We start from the raw sequence: 12,913 nt of genomic DNA, 5'->3' as shown, positions 1-12,913 counted from the left end.
CTCTCTGTCCACATCGTGTCTCTGCTCGGAAATATGTATGAGAACGCAGAGTTCTTTATAGCAGCCGTTTCATCTCTCAGTTCTTGCGTTGCATTGAAAGCATAAGCATTTATCCGAACAATTAACCGGCCAGATTATTGCGTCAAATGCCCGCATACTCATCCATCCATTCATTCATACATACATATAAATATACATATTCAGAAGTGTCAACGGTTTCAGTGTAATTTCCAACTGCATGGTTTTACTAGTGAGTGTGTGTGTGTTTGCATCAGAAGTGTACAACAATTGTTCACACGTCCTATTCGCCCGACACATGCTGTGACCAGAGTCGTCCGGGCAACCGTAACCGAGTAGATTTTTGTGACGACTAAGACCGTGGCCATAAATTTACATATTTTGGTGTCTCGTGTCCCAAATAACATCCGTAATATGCCTGTGATGTGATGACTATTTGCCTATAACATTTGAAGATTTAGTCATGTGTTTGAGTGGAAATAGAACGAAAATGAAATGAAAACATAAAGCTACAAATACCGGAAAAATATTATAAACAGAACGGAATTTGCATACACTCGTTCGTACGAAGTGCTAATGCAGGCATAGATATTCTTGGACGCTTTCAAGGGCTTAAGATTTTGTAACGAATCAGTGACTCAAAGGCCCTTTCGAGCTTTCTTCGTGCGAAAACGTGTGTAAGTAATTTTTATTAACTTTTCCCACTCCATGTAATGGGCTGGGAACTGGTCCAAGTAAATATACATATGTGCCTACCTAGATATGAAAGAAAATTCGTCATTAATTTGGCGTTGGGTAAGTGCTCCTAATCCGCATGACCCAGTAGCGGGTCATCGGGGTGATGATTTGGTGGAATGCATGCCTCGGTTTATATTATATTACCTTTATTACAAGAATAATATTTTCAAATCGAAACCGATAGTTATGCTATAATTGCTACCAATATCATTATTCATCCCGGCGAAGTCATTTAAAATATAGCAATTGCCCTGTTCCGGAACTATGTAAAAGTTTTTACTACGATAACCGATGTTTCCCTTCTGATGTCCAAAAAAAAGGCAAAACTAATACATTCTTGCAGGCTCTGGACAGAACAAATATATATTGAATGTCATAGCACATTGTTTCGAAGCAGTGAATTTTGAAGAGAGTAAATCCAAGTCCAATCCATTCAAGTGCACTACTACTGCCGACTACTGGTACCCTTACCCTAATATCAAAGGGATTACCAATCTAAATAACGCCTCTCATGAAAACATGATCGGTATAAATAAGGCTTTAGGCTACCCTTTCATATGCACTTTATTTTCTAACAATTGCAACAAACCTACAGATGCATTGTGGAATATGGTGCACATGAACTTTGTAGGATAAATGTGCCTAAGTGTCCCAGATAAATAAGGATTTTTTTGACTAGGGGTAAAAAGAAATGTATAATAGCTTCGAATATAAAGATACCTATCTCTGTGTAAAAAAGGTCCTTCAGCTCGAAAAAATCCCTCTTAAGAAAAAGTTAGTGGAGACGTCAAATTTGAAATACTCGTAGCTATGCTAAAACTAACAAATGTAAAACAGTGCCATCTTTAACATTTAAGGATTTGCTAAAGTCGACATGTGGCAGGAAAACATGCATTTCGGACCTACAACTAACCAAACATTTAAATTTGTTAAATAAATACTTTAAAATAATGTCAATTGATAAAAATTTCTTCAACTGTAAAAATTAGTATAGAAGATCTGCAGAATATAACAGCTTTCCTAAGTTCGGCAGAGGTTTGAGATATTAAGAAATGCGATGAAATGATTTGTTAATTAATTCAATTGTCTGTGTTATATGGATTAAAATGTACAATAACAATGTCGAATCAGTTTTATTAAGTAAAAATTCCCCTTGTGTTGTATTTTTATTTACAAACCAGAAAGAAAGTCTTAAAGTCGGGCGGGCCGACTTATGATACCCTACACCACTTTGCATATTAGTAGAGCTTTACATAACAAATAAAAGTTTTAATGGGGAATTAAATCATACCAACTATGATTATAGCAATAATTTAAATCCAAAGAACTAATATATGAGAGGAATATTTGAATAACATTTGCGCCTTTTCAATTCGGGCTTGTATTATCCATTTGGTGCACAATTGACTTGAAATCGGATAGATATATATGAGAGCTATATCTTAATTTGAACCGATCTCGATAAAAATTGGCAAAGGTATTTCTGAGCTGTATTGATATATTTCCTCGAATATCGATACTACTGAGTCCATATAACGGCTATGCAGGGCAAATTCAATAAATCGGATGAACAATATGTATGGGAGCTGTAGCTATATCTGAACCAATTTCCACCAAATTTGACATACTGGTTTCTAGACTCAATTTAGTCGTAAGTACCAAATTCCATTCCATTTGGGCTAATATTACACGTTTGGTGCACAAATAAAGGCAAATCGGACGAAGATGTGTATGGGAGCTATATCCACATATTAACCGATCTCGATAAAATTCAGCAAGGGTGTTTCTGAGTTATATTTGATATATTTCCCCAAATATCGTTGTTACAGAGTGCATATTACGGCTGCGGAGGACAAAAATAACAAATCGGATGAGCAATATATGGGAGCTATATCTATATCTAACCCGATTTCGATCAAATTTGGCATAATTTTCAGGTCCATGCCGATGCCGATTATGGATCATGCTATGCATACTGGCAAAAAACACTATTTTAATAAAATTGCAACATTTATAAAATTAATAAAAAGTGATTCAAACTTTGTTTATTATTTCAAAAACTAAACAAAGTTTCGAATCTGAAAAATTAAATTTATCGTAACTGAAATTTTGAAAATGTAAAACTTTTTTGAATAACTTGTACATTCTTGCAAGCTCTGGAACAAATTTTAAAAATTGCAAATTTTCAGTTTAGCGAAAGTAGAATTCTCTAAAATTTATTCAAAGATCTTCTTAAGTAGATAAAGAAAAACAGCAATAAAAATATAGTTTTTTCCATTATATTTTCTAAGATTTGAATGTTTTCAAAAGTATCTATATGGACGCGTTTTATTGTTTCAACGTGATTGAGTGTCGTCGAATGTACGGCTCTGTTTTTAAAGCTAGAACAATGGTCTAAGTCATTTGTTGGCCTTTAGTGACCAAAAAAATAACTACTACTTATTTCAGGTGTAATGGTTTGGCAGACTTACTTGAGACGGGAATTAGAATAAAAATAATGTATAATAATGGAAAACCTCCGAATCTATTGTTATTCTTTCAAGTTTTTACAGCAAAAAGTTTTCAAAGAGAATGACATCTTTGCTTTAAAACGTGGAAAAAGTTTAAGAAACACAGCTAAATAAATTGACTCTTCATAAAAAGATACATTCTTAATAACTAGCGTATTCTGTCCTTAAAGAAGTTCTATTTTCACACTTCGTAATATTGTTTTTAGACCTCGGTCAGTCCCAATATGTGATTCCTTTTCTACACAGGTTTATAAAATGTAAAAAAGATTTTCCATTTCATTTTTTAATTCCATATTAGGTTTGATGTAAATGTGTCTCACATAGATCAATGAGAGTATCCGATGGAGTTTATAGTTGAAACATTCAAATATTTCCGGTGCGATAATGGACGGTGGTGGTAAACTTTATTAGCACTGGTCCCACAAATGGTCATTATTTTAAATAAAAACACTCTTAGTCTCTCAACTTTATCACATCCTATTATCCTGTGGTAATAATGTGGAATATAGCTTCACTACTGTCCTTCCCACTCAAACGCCCAAGATGGGTAAATTGCCGAAAGACTTAATTTTGTTTTTGAGAACCTGTCCCTCCCCCAGTCCAATTTGTTCTACGATTACGCTTATTTGGGTTGTTTCAAGCCTTAAATCTACACAAAAAGTCATCGTATGGTTTTTATGTTTTTTTTTTTCGACGACGATACTCTTTACTTAGTATTGAGAGTTCTGTTGATTATAAAACCGGAAGGTAGTTTTGTTTCATTACTTTGGGCTTTTCGAAAGCTTCTGCAATTTGGCGAATCTGCAATAATCTTAACTGTTCAATGGGAACGCAATCAAAGACAATAGCGTTTAAATGCAAGAGAAACTGTTTAAAACAACTTCTGTTCGACTGAGAACAGGACATTCTTATTTATAAAAAAAACCATTTTAGGACCAAGACAATGTTCTTCGGTTCTTAATTTACTGGACATTGTCGACTAATATTTTTATTCGCTGTGTGCTGTATTTGTAACTTGTTCTCCATTTCGCTACTCTCTCAACAGATCTTATGGAAAACAAATGTGCGCATTCTGTGCGACCCTCCCATTCAAATAATTTGTAGAACAAAAACATTGTAACTTTGTCTTCAATCGCATGGACGGATTCGATTCGGTTTTGCTTTGTTTCGAATTGTGAGCGACGACCGATAAATATTTTCGCTCCCAATAATTGAGTAAATGGCTGTAAGACCACATCATGGAAGAGTTGACGGAGGCATTAATGTTTTCATTGTTTTACTGATATGTTTATACGTGTGCATGCAGGCGTGCTCATATGAAGATTCAACATAGCAATTTGTTCTGCTGCTTTCCAGAGTACAAGCAGACGAACACATAGGTGTGTGTATGTGTTGCTGACAACCCACCGAACCATGCGGTTCCAAGTTCGGTCCCGTTTTCGACAATAGTCGGATAAAATTTCCGAGTTAGATCAGCAAAAACAATTGCTCAATAATGAACACACCGCGATTTTAAAAGAATCCTAACAAATATTTGAAATAATTGCTTACTCTTTAAAAGATTGTTAGCAAAATAACCATATTTCCTAATTTCCGAGAATGTGTAACGTCGCCACATCAGGGGTTGCCAAGGACATTTTAAATTACTAAAACTAAGTTAAACTTGAAAAAATCCTAAAAACCACAGGGTTGCCGTAGAAAACATTAAAATTTACTACGAAGGTGATAGCGGGGACTCCGCGAGCATTTAAGGACGCATATAGTACTGCCAGACGCTGCGATCATCGTTTTTTTAAAACAATCTTTACAGCAGGATTAAGCTGCGTTCTTCACTCATATCACTCTTAGAACTATATAATTTAGGGAGCGAAGAGTGAGGATTCAAATTGCAATGAGAGAACATTGTTCGATAATGATTGAATGTCGTTCGATAACTTCTGCAATTTTTGTGTGTGAGAGAGAAATATCTCCCAGTGCCGCTTACTGATTATATTTTTTTTTTTTTTGTTGGAAAAGTTATCCTACAGACCTATTTTATTCCATTTAGCCAGACCATAAAATTGACGGTAGCTGGAAACGGTGGTAGATTTGTTTTTTTCACACTCCAAATTACAACTAATTGATTGGGGGTAAACTCTTCAAAATACCAAAGCCGAAATTGAACATTTTTGTCCAAAATCCGATGTAAAATGTGGCTGAAACCAACCATATGCCACATATGTGGATATACCGCTATAGGGGCTTCGAACTTGATCTGCCAGAAATCTATTGCAATTCGTTCGGGTGTTGTTCAACAAACAAAAATGAGATTTTTTTCAAGCAAAATGTCTAACAAAGAAGATGTGCATTTGTAGTTGACCCTTAGACCAACCATCCACCTATCATTTCACAGAAACAATACACGTATGCCTGTATATCCGTGTACACATCATGTCTAACATTTTAGATTTGATTCGATTAATACGAATTCTGTGGCTCGGACACACACTTGATGCAGATACTGTGACAGCAGTTGCAGTTTGAAGTGGCTTTTAATTGGTGTTATCGGAATTGCTTTATGATTGGAGGAGCAATTAATTGATAGCCGATACAAGTCGTGTTGATATAGGTGCCGGCACTTTGAAGAATTTCATGTGAGGAATCTTAGCCAAGTGGTGTACATATATGTGTATGTGTGCACATTGATAATCCCTACTAGCGCAGCAAACTTTATTTACTTTAACTGCGATGAAAAAAGATTAACAATTTGTGTTTCTTATTTTCGATTTCAGGGAAAGTTACACGCCCTAATCGGCGGCTAACACGATGAATTCCAAATACGAAAACATGAAGATAATTTACAACCGGAGCAAATTCGGTTGGTATTGGGCGCCAGTGTTTGTGGCGTTCTGGTTTCTACTGTTCTATTTGGTGGTCATACCCAGTTTCATTATTTCCCCGACACACTTACCATCGACGAAGAAGCCAATAATCCAGGACGTTTTATTGGCGAGAGAGCTGAGAATACGTTGTTGAGACTTTCGAAGATTGGACCCAAAGTCGTGGGCAGTCCGGCCAACGAACAGGTGGCGGTTCACTTTTTGCTCAGCGAAATAGCGAACATAAAAGAAGACGCTCGCCTCGACCTGTTCGAAATTGAGGAGGATGTCCAGGTCGCGTCGGGAAATTACGTGCTATGGAAGATGGTTAACTACTATCAGGCGATTCAGAATGTGGTAGTTCGTGTGTCGCGTAAAAATTCGAACAGTACTGCCGCATTGCTCATAAACAGTCACTACGACTCGGTTCCTGGCAGTTCAGGTGCCGGCGATGCAGGCATGATGATTGTGATTATGCTGGAAAACTATGAGGATCATTACGAAATATGATACTCCGCTGGAACACCCCATTGTATTCCTCTTCAACGGTGCAGAGGAGAATCCCTTGCAGGGCTCTCATGCCTTCATAACGCAGCATCCATGGGCGGAAAATGTTAGGTACGACTTAATCGCGTTAGCCCGATGTGGCCACAATTTAACCAGCATCTGAGTTTCGTTACAGGGCTGTGATAAATTTGGACTCAGCGGGATCTGGAGGCAGGGAAATTCTATTTCAATCCGGCCCTGATCATCCGTGGCTCATGAAGGTGCGTATTGGAACAATACCGCATGGATGCAACCAATCCTGAGGTTTATCAAATACAAGCATCGGAATATTGAATTAATTCATGTTTCTATTACAGTATTACGGAGCACATATTGTCCACCCCTACGCATCTACTATTGGCGAGGAACTGTTTCAAAACGGTTTTGTTCCTTCCGAAACCGATTATCGAATTTTCCGAGACTTTGGAAATATACCCGGCCTGGATATGGCGCACTCATACAATGGATATGTCTACCACACGAAATATGATCGCTTCAATGCAATTCCGCGAAGGACGTACCAGTTGACGGGAAACAATATACTGAGTCTGGCAAAGGCGTTGGCAAATGCTCCGGAATTGGAAGACCCTGAGGTATGAGTTAATCGATAGCAACTAAACAGGCGTGAGGTAGAACCTTCTTCTCTTCCAGAAATATGCCGAGGGCCACACGGTTTTCTACGACATCCTTGGCTGGTTTATCGTCTACTACTCAGAGGAGACGGGCCTGGCTGTAAACATTACCATCTGTGTGCTATTCATTTAACCCTGCTGGGCTATGTTTGGAATATGGCTCATCAAACAGGAATGTTCCGTCGTCGAATTTTTACCAAATTCGGAATATTATTCGGCATTCAATGGCCACCGTTATGCTGGCAATGGGCGTGACCCTCTTGATCGCTGTCTTCATGGATGCCATTGGACTGTCCATGGCCTGGTTCTCTCAGCCGTGGATGATTTTCGGCCTGTACTTCTGTCCCATGTTCTTTGTTATGGGCATCTTGCCGGCCATTTACTTCAGTCGGACCAAAGAACACGGCCTGCCACTGGCCTATGCGATACAGCTACTAATGCATGCCCACTGCTTGATACTGACCATAATAACCATACTGATGATTGCCTTCGGCATACGCTCTGCATTTGTCATCATGCTGTGCATTGGCTTCTACACATTGTCGGTGATCCTTAATATGGTCACGTGTTTCCATAAGAAGAGTAAGTGCAAATAAGGGATGCGTGGTTCTCGTCGAGCTTTGTCTGACTCAGCGTTTATTACAGATTTCCACTGGCTGATTCCCCATGCCGCTTGTCAAGTCCTACCATACTTGTTCTATACCTACATCTGCTATGCTTTCTACGTTACGTTCGTTCCAATGCAGGGTCGCGATGGAGCGAATTCCAATCCGGAAATTCTAATTGGTGGCTTCACCGCATTGATGTGTCTCCTGTTTGCAGCCTTCTTGGTGAGTGATGCTGAATGGGGGCTCTCAATTACATAAATACAACTGCACGTACATATATCAACATATCATTGCAGGTTCCATTGCTCTGTTTGTTCCGTAAAGCCAAAACAATCATATCTTTATTCGGAGTGCTTTGCGTCGTGTTCGTAGTATTGGCGGCTACCCCTGCTGCATTCCCCTATGTTGAAAAGGATGCGCCTCAAGATTCTATGCTGTGGTAGGTTAAAAATAAAACACAAGTCAGCCAATCCGTGTTTGGCCAGCGGCCACATGCTGCGCAGGAATCACTGTGCGCCAAAAGGCCTCAGATCGGAGTAACTATCGTAACATGGTGATAACTTATAAGTAAATCAACCGTTCCAAAGTGACTGTCTTCTCTTCCAAAGTGATTACCTTCTCTTCGATAATGTTGACTGTTATAGCAACTCCTCAGAAGACTAGCAAATAAAATAGGTTCGAAGGAGCTGCCGCTAAACAAATTCTAAATCATGTTAGAAAGTCGACCGATTCTTCCACACTTCACCTTGGAAATCCGAAATTTCCAATTGACAAACTATAACTTTGTGTTCACCTGAAGTGAAAAAAAAAAAACAAAGCATTGGGACACACATTGCTCTCTCCCACGGCCTTTTAACTTGTATGGGAAGGTGCAAAACTATTTCGTTACACTCGATTGATCTTACAATTTATGTATATGTATTAAGCATGGTACAAATAAGGCAAACGAGAGGTCCAGTGGGCAAATTTCTTCAATGCATAAGTTGTACTAGCCATTTTTTATACCCTCAGGCATATGGCTACAGAGGGTATATATCATTTAATACGGCCAAAACGTGCCTCACCGAAATAAACGGATTTAGACCCTAGGTTTCTTTGGGCCAAATCAATTTCAAGACATTTGCAGTCGATCTAGCGATGTCCGTCCGTCTGTCTGTCTGCCGGCTGGTGCGTACGAAAAATGTCAAAGGTAGTATCCGATTTGATCCAAACTTAACAAACTTACATCGAGTTCGGAGATGGGCAATATCGGTCTATCGGTCAAATTAAAAAAATATATATCCCCTAATATTTGCATCGGTCCTGCCTCAGGTGCAAAAGTGGACAATATCGGTCCATTCCATCAAGTATACAAAGGGTCAACATTTCGATTTTCTTGTAATTTTGCTCATTCCAATATTTTTATCTGTATCAGATGAAGTATGAAAGTGGAATACTTCCGTCCACTATAACTGGAACCTCACACACATTTTATTTTTTTTTTAAATTATTACATATCTCATATAAAGTCATATCCACATCTGCCACTCGCAATATTTCTATCATATTTATTTAGGTCCGATACGAAATGGACAATATTGTCCCATTCCTTCGGAGCCAACTCCATAGAGGGTCAGCAATTTGAATAATCATAACACAAGTCAAAATATATTTAAATAATCGAAAATTGGCATTCCCCACCATGGTAAAATGTTTCGTACGACCGTATTACTCAAACACGAAAAGTGCGTATCTTCAAGCCAACCAAATAAAAGGATGGGAGATTTAAAAAGGTTTAAATTCATTCAAATGGTGTCCAGTAATGGATTTTTAATTTTCAACCTACCCCGAAATAAAAAGCAAAATAAGTTCAGGGAAAGTTGAATTAGTAAACTTTGAAAACTTTACAGTGCGACGTGTTTCCGGAACTTTCCTTAATATATAAATGCATGTACTCATTTAAGTTTTGTGGTGAAAAAAGTCGAAGGTGTACGCCAGCTATTAGGAAGAACTGTTATGTAAAACAATTCACATGCATATTCGGATGGACATGCCATTTCCAAAAAAAAAATGTAATGAGTCCATAACTGTTGCCCACCTTGAATTTATTTTATTTTTATATAAGCGCATTTCAAGTATGTAAAACAAAACGGATGTAAGAGACTTCTTTCAAAACCCAGACACTAGTTTTAATACCCTCAGCCATATGGCTACCGAGAGTATGTATCATTTGATACGGTCAAAACGTGCCTCATCGAAATAATGGTCTAAGACCTTAGGTGTCTTTGAATCGAATCCGTTTGAGGACATTTGGAGTCGATCTAGGGGTGTCCGTCTGGTTGGTGCGAAGGGAGTATCCGATTTGGTCCAAACTAGATCGAGTTCGGAAATGAGCAATATCGGTCCACTCCTTCTGGTACCTCCCCCACAAAAGGCCAATATTTTGAATAAACACATCTCTCATAACATACGAAACAAGCCAGCGATTTTCATCAAACTTCGTGGATCTCAACATTCCTGTTAACTTAGATCTATGGTAAATGTTTCGATCTCTCCTTTTTGTTTAGCTTTGGTTAACAATTATTTTCTATTAAATTGTAAATACGTTTCCGATTTTCTTTTATTATTTTGCTAATACTCAATCTTTAATGTCTCTTGAGAACGAATTATGAATACCTCACTTTGTATAGCACTATTTAATACATCATTTTGAATCCTAAGTGGATTGAACAGCCTCCCGCTTGTTTATGGAGAAAGTCAAGATAAGTATGAAGACACATTACATCTAACTTGGCACTAATGCTACATTCGAGCCAAGTTAGTTGGCCTCAAATCCAGACGCACCAAATAAAGTCACACTGGAGATGAGTTTAGACCTTAGACTTCTCCTGCTGCCAATGTCTTTTTTCTTTAAGGAATCCACCAACGAAGTAAATATGTCTATTTAAACGTCGTCCAGGTAGTTTGTTTTTTTTTTTTTTTTTCAAAACAGTAAATGTTGAAGGAGCTGTGCTTTGCAGAGACTAAAGTATGGATACATATATTTGATGATTCAACTTTAGCAGAATAATTTGTTTGTTGATCGGACAGTGAGGCAAGTGTACTACATGTACACCACGATGTTCGTCATTCCCATAGCAACGAATGCAGAACCATGATCATGCCTAACTAGACACCTTCCCTTATTTCAGCACACTACCCGTACCTTCCACAATGGCGATGCTGCGATGAGTATCAGGCGCGAAGACTCTGGTTTTTATGTCGTACCGGTGGACCGTCACCCCCATTCAATCGACTTTATGTTCGAAAATTCCAATCTGACCAAAGCAAATCATGCGGAGGACTGCGAAAAAGAGGTGCAATGCGGTTTTCCAATCTATAGCACACGGTGGTTGGGATGGCGGTGAGTTAGCGTCAATTTGGAAATATTTATTTGTTCTTTAAGTTTTTTCATTGCTGTCGATTATCTTCGCCTTTAGAAATCAAAGTTTCTGGGTCCCAGCTTCTCAGCCTAGTCGCAGTGGATGGCCTTCCATGCGCATAACTTCGAAACAGAGTGCAGCTCCAGACACGGTTGTCTTCAATTTGGAGGTTGCAGGTCCTAATCACATCAGTATGTTCATTCAGCCCAAAGAGAATGTGACATTGGTAGACTGGTCATTCACAAAAATTCCGTTGGAAAATAAATTCGTCCCACCCTTCTTTGTATATTTTTCCTATGCTCGGGATCCATCACCACTCAAGTTCAGTTTAAAATTTAAGGTGAGAAAGCAAGCTTCGCTACTTCTCTAAGTAGATCATTGGGAGCCTAACCATTTACCCTTTCAGCACCAAGATCCACACTGGTCTGGTCCAACATTTGACCTTGCTGTAATTGGCCACAAAGTTACGGACAATATCAACATTGCAGAGGAGTTTAGAGAATTCCTAGCCAGTTTCCCTCATTGGGCCCATGTAAGTTCATGGACCAGTTCGTACGAGTCCTGGAGTCTGTGATTGGCAACAAAGGCAAACGGTAGCTTAGATCAATTAGCGTAGAGTAGTAAAAATGTGTCCCCTCAACCCACGAGGTCAAAGTGTTCGGGATACAACCTAGTTTTAAACATTATTGATTGCATATGTGTATGTCCTTTTAATTGAGATTTATTTAGGCACACGTGCTTTTTTGTAGTCTTAAGTGATATTATTCGAAGTCATACGAACAAAATAAATTAACAAAGAATTGTACTTAACGAAGACTCCGCGATTATTTTGTATTTGCGATTAAAGCTGTTCCGTAAATTTGGCACTGCAGAATTTTCGAAGATAAACGGAGAGAGCATTTCGTTGTCTATATTTTCATTTGTTTACGACCATAGCCATAAATTGCTAAGTAAAGTCTATGGAGAAAATATTTTCTCTGGCGTGCAAATTTTGCAGAAAGATATCGAACAACGTTCAGCAAGATTTTGTAAGAAAACTTCTGTTTTGAACAACGAATGCATTACCCATTTAAATTTGTCGAGAAAATTGAATCTAAATTGCAGTTTCATAATGAAAAATTAGTTATTTAATGGTAAAATACGATATTGAATGCTTATTATGTGAAAATTAAAATAAGTAAATATTGCCTGTAATTTGCAAACATTTTTGCATCGATCACAGTACAGCTTACGAGGTTACTCAATAATTCGTGCTGAGTATATTTTTCAAGTAAGTGTACAACTTTCTTTTGTTCAGAGTCTCACAATGACATTTGATCTACAATAATTCTTACTTGGATACTATACTACATAATTCCCAACATACAAAGAATACAATACAACTTGAGAACAATATTATTAAAACATACAATGCATGAGAAACACTTATGTTCCACAAACTTTTCTCAAATCTGTCCTTTGTTGACAAATTAGTTTTGATTTTTTGTGAAAATTGTCAGCAAGAAATTATTTTCTTTGGTAAAAAACAAAATCACGCGAATTTAGGACCCATTTCGGGACCGAACTCTTAAGGTATGGATGAATAAAAAATCCGGGAATCTT

At 37.9% G+C, this 12,913-nt stretch overlaps 1 pseudogene; it reads left to right on the top strand.

Annotated features, from left to right (window-relative positions):
- The first annotated feature begins 6,037 nt into the window (after positions 1 to 6,037).
- On the top strand, positions 6,038 to 12,125 carry LOC131806607 (endoplasmic reticulum metallopeptidase 1-like; annotated as a pseudogene).
- Positions 12,126 to 12,913: the final 788 nt, after the last annotated feature.

The sequence above is a fragment of the Musca domestica genome, unplaced genomic scaffold (assembly GCF_030504385.1).
Source record: "Musca domestica strain aabys unplaced genomic scaffold, Musca_domestica.polishedcontigs.V.1.1 8, whole genome shotgun sequence".
In the NCBI taxonomy this organism is placed as follows: domain Eukaryota; kingdom Metazoa; phylum Arthropoda; class Insecta; order Diptera; family Muscidae; genus Musca; species Musca domestica.
This window is presented reverse-complemented; position numbering and strand designations above follow the sequence as displayed.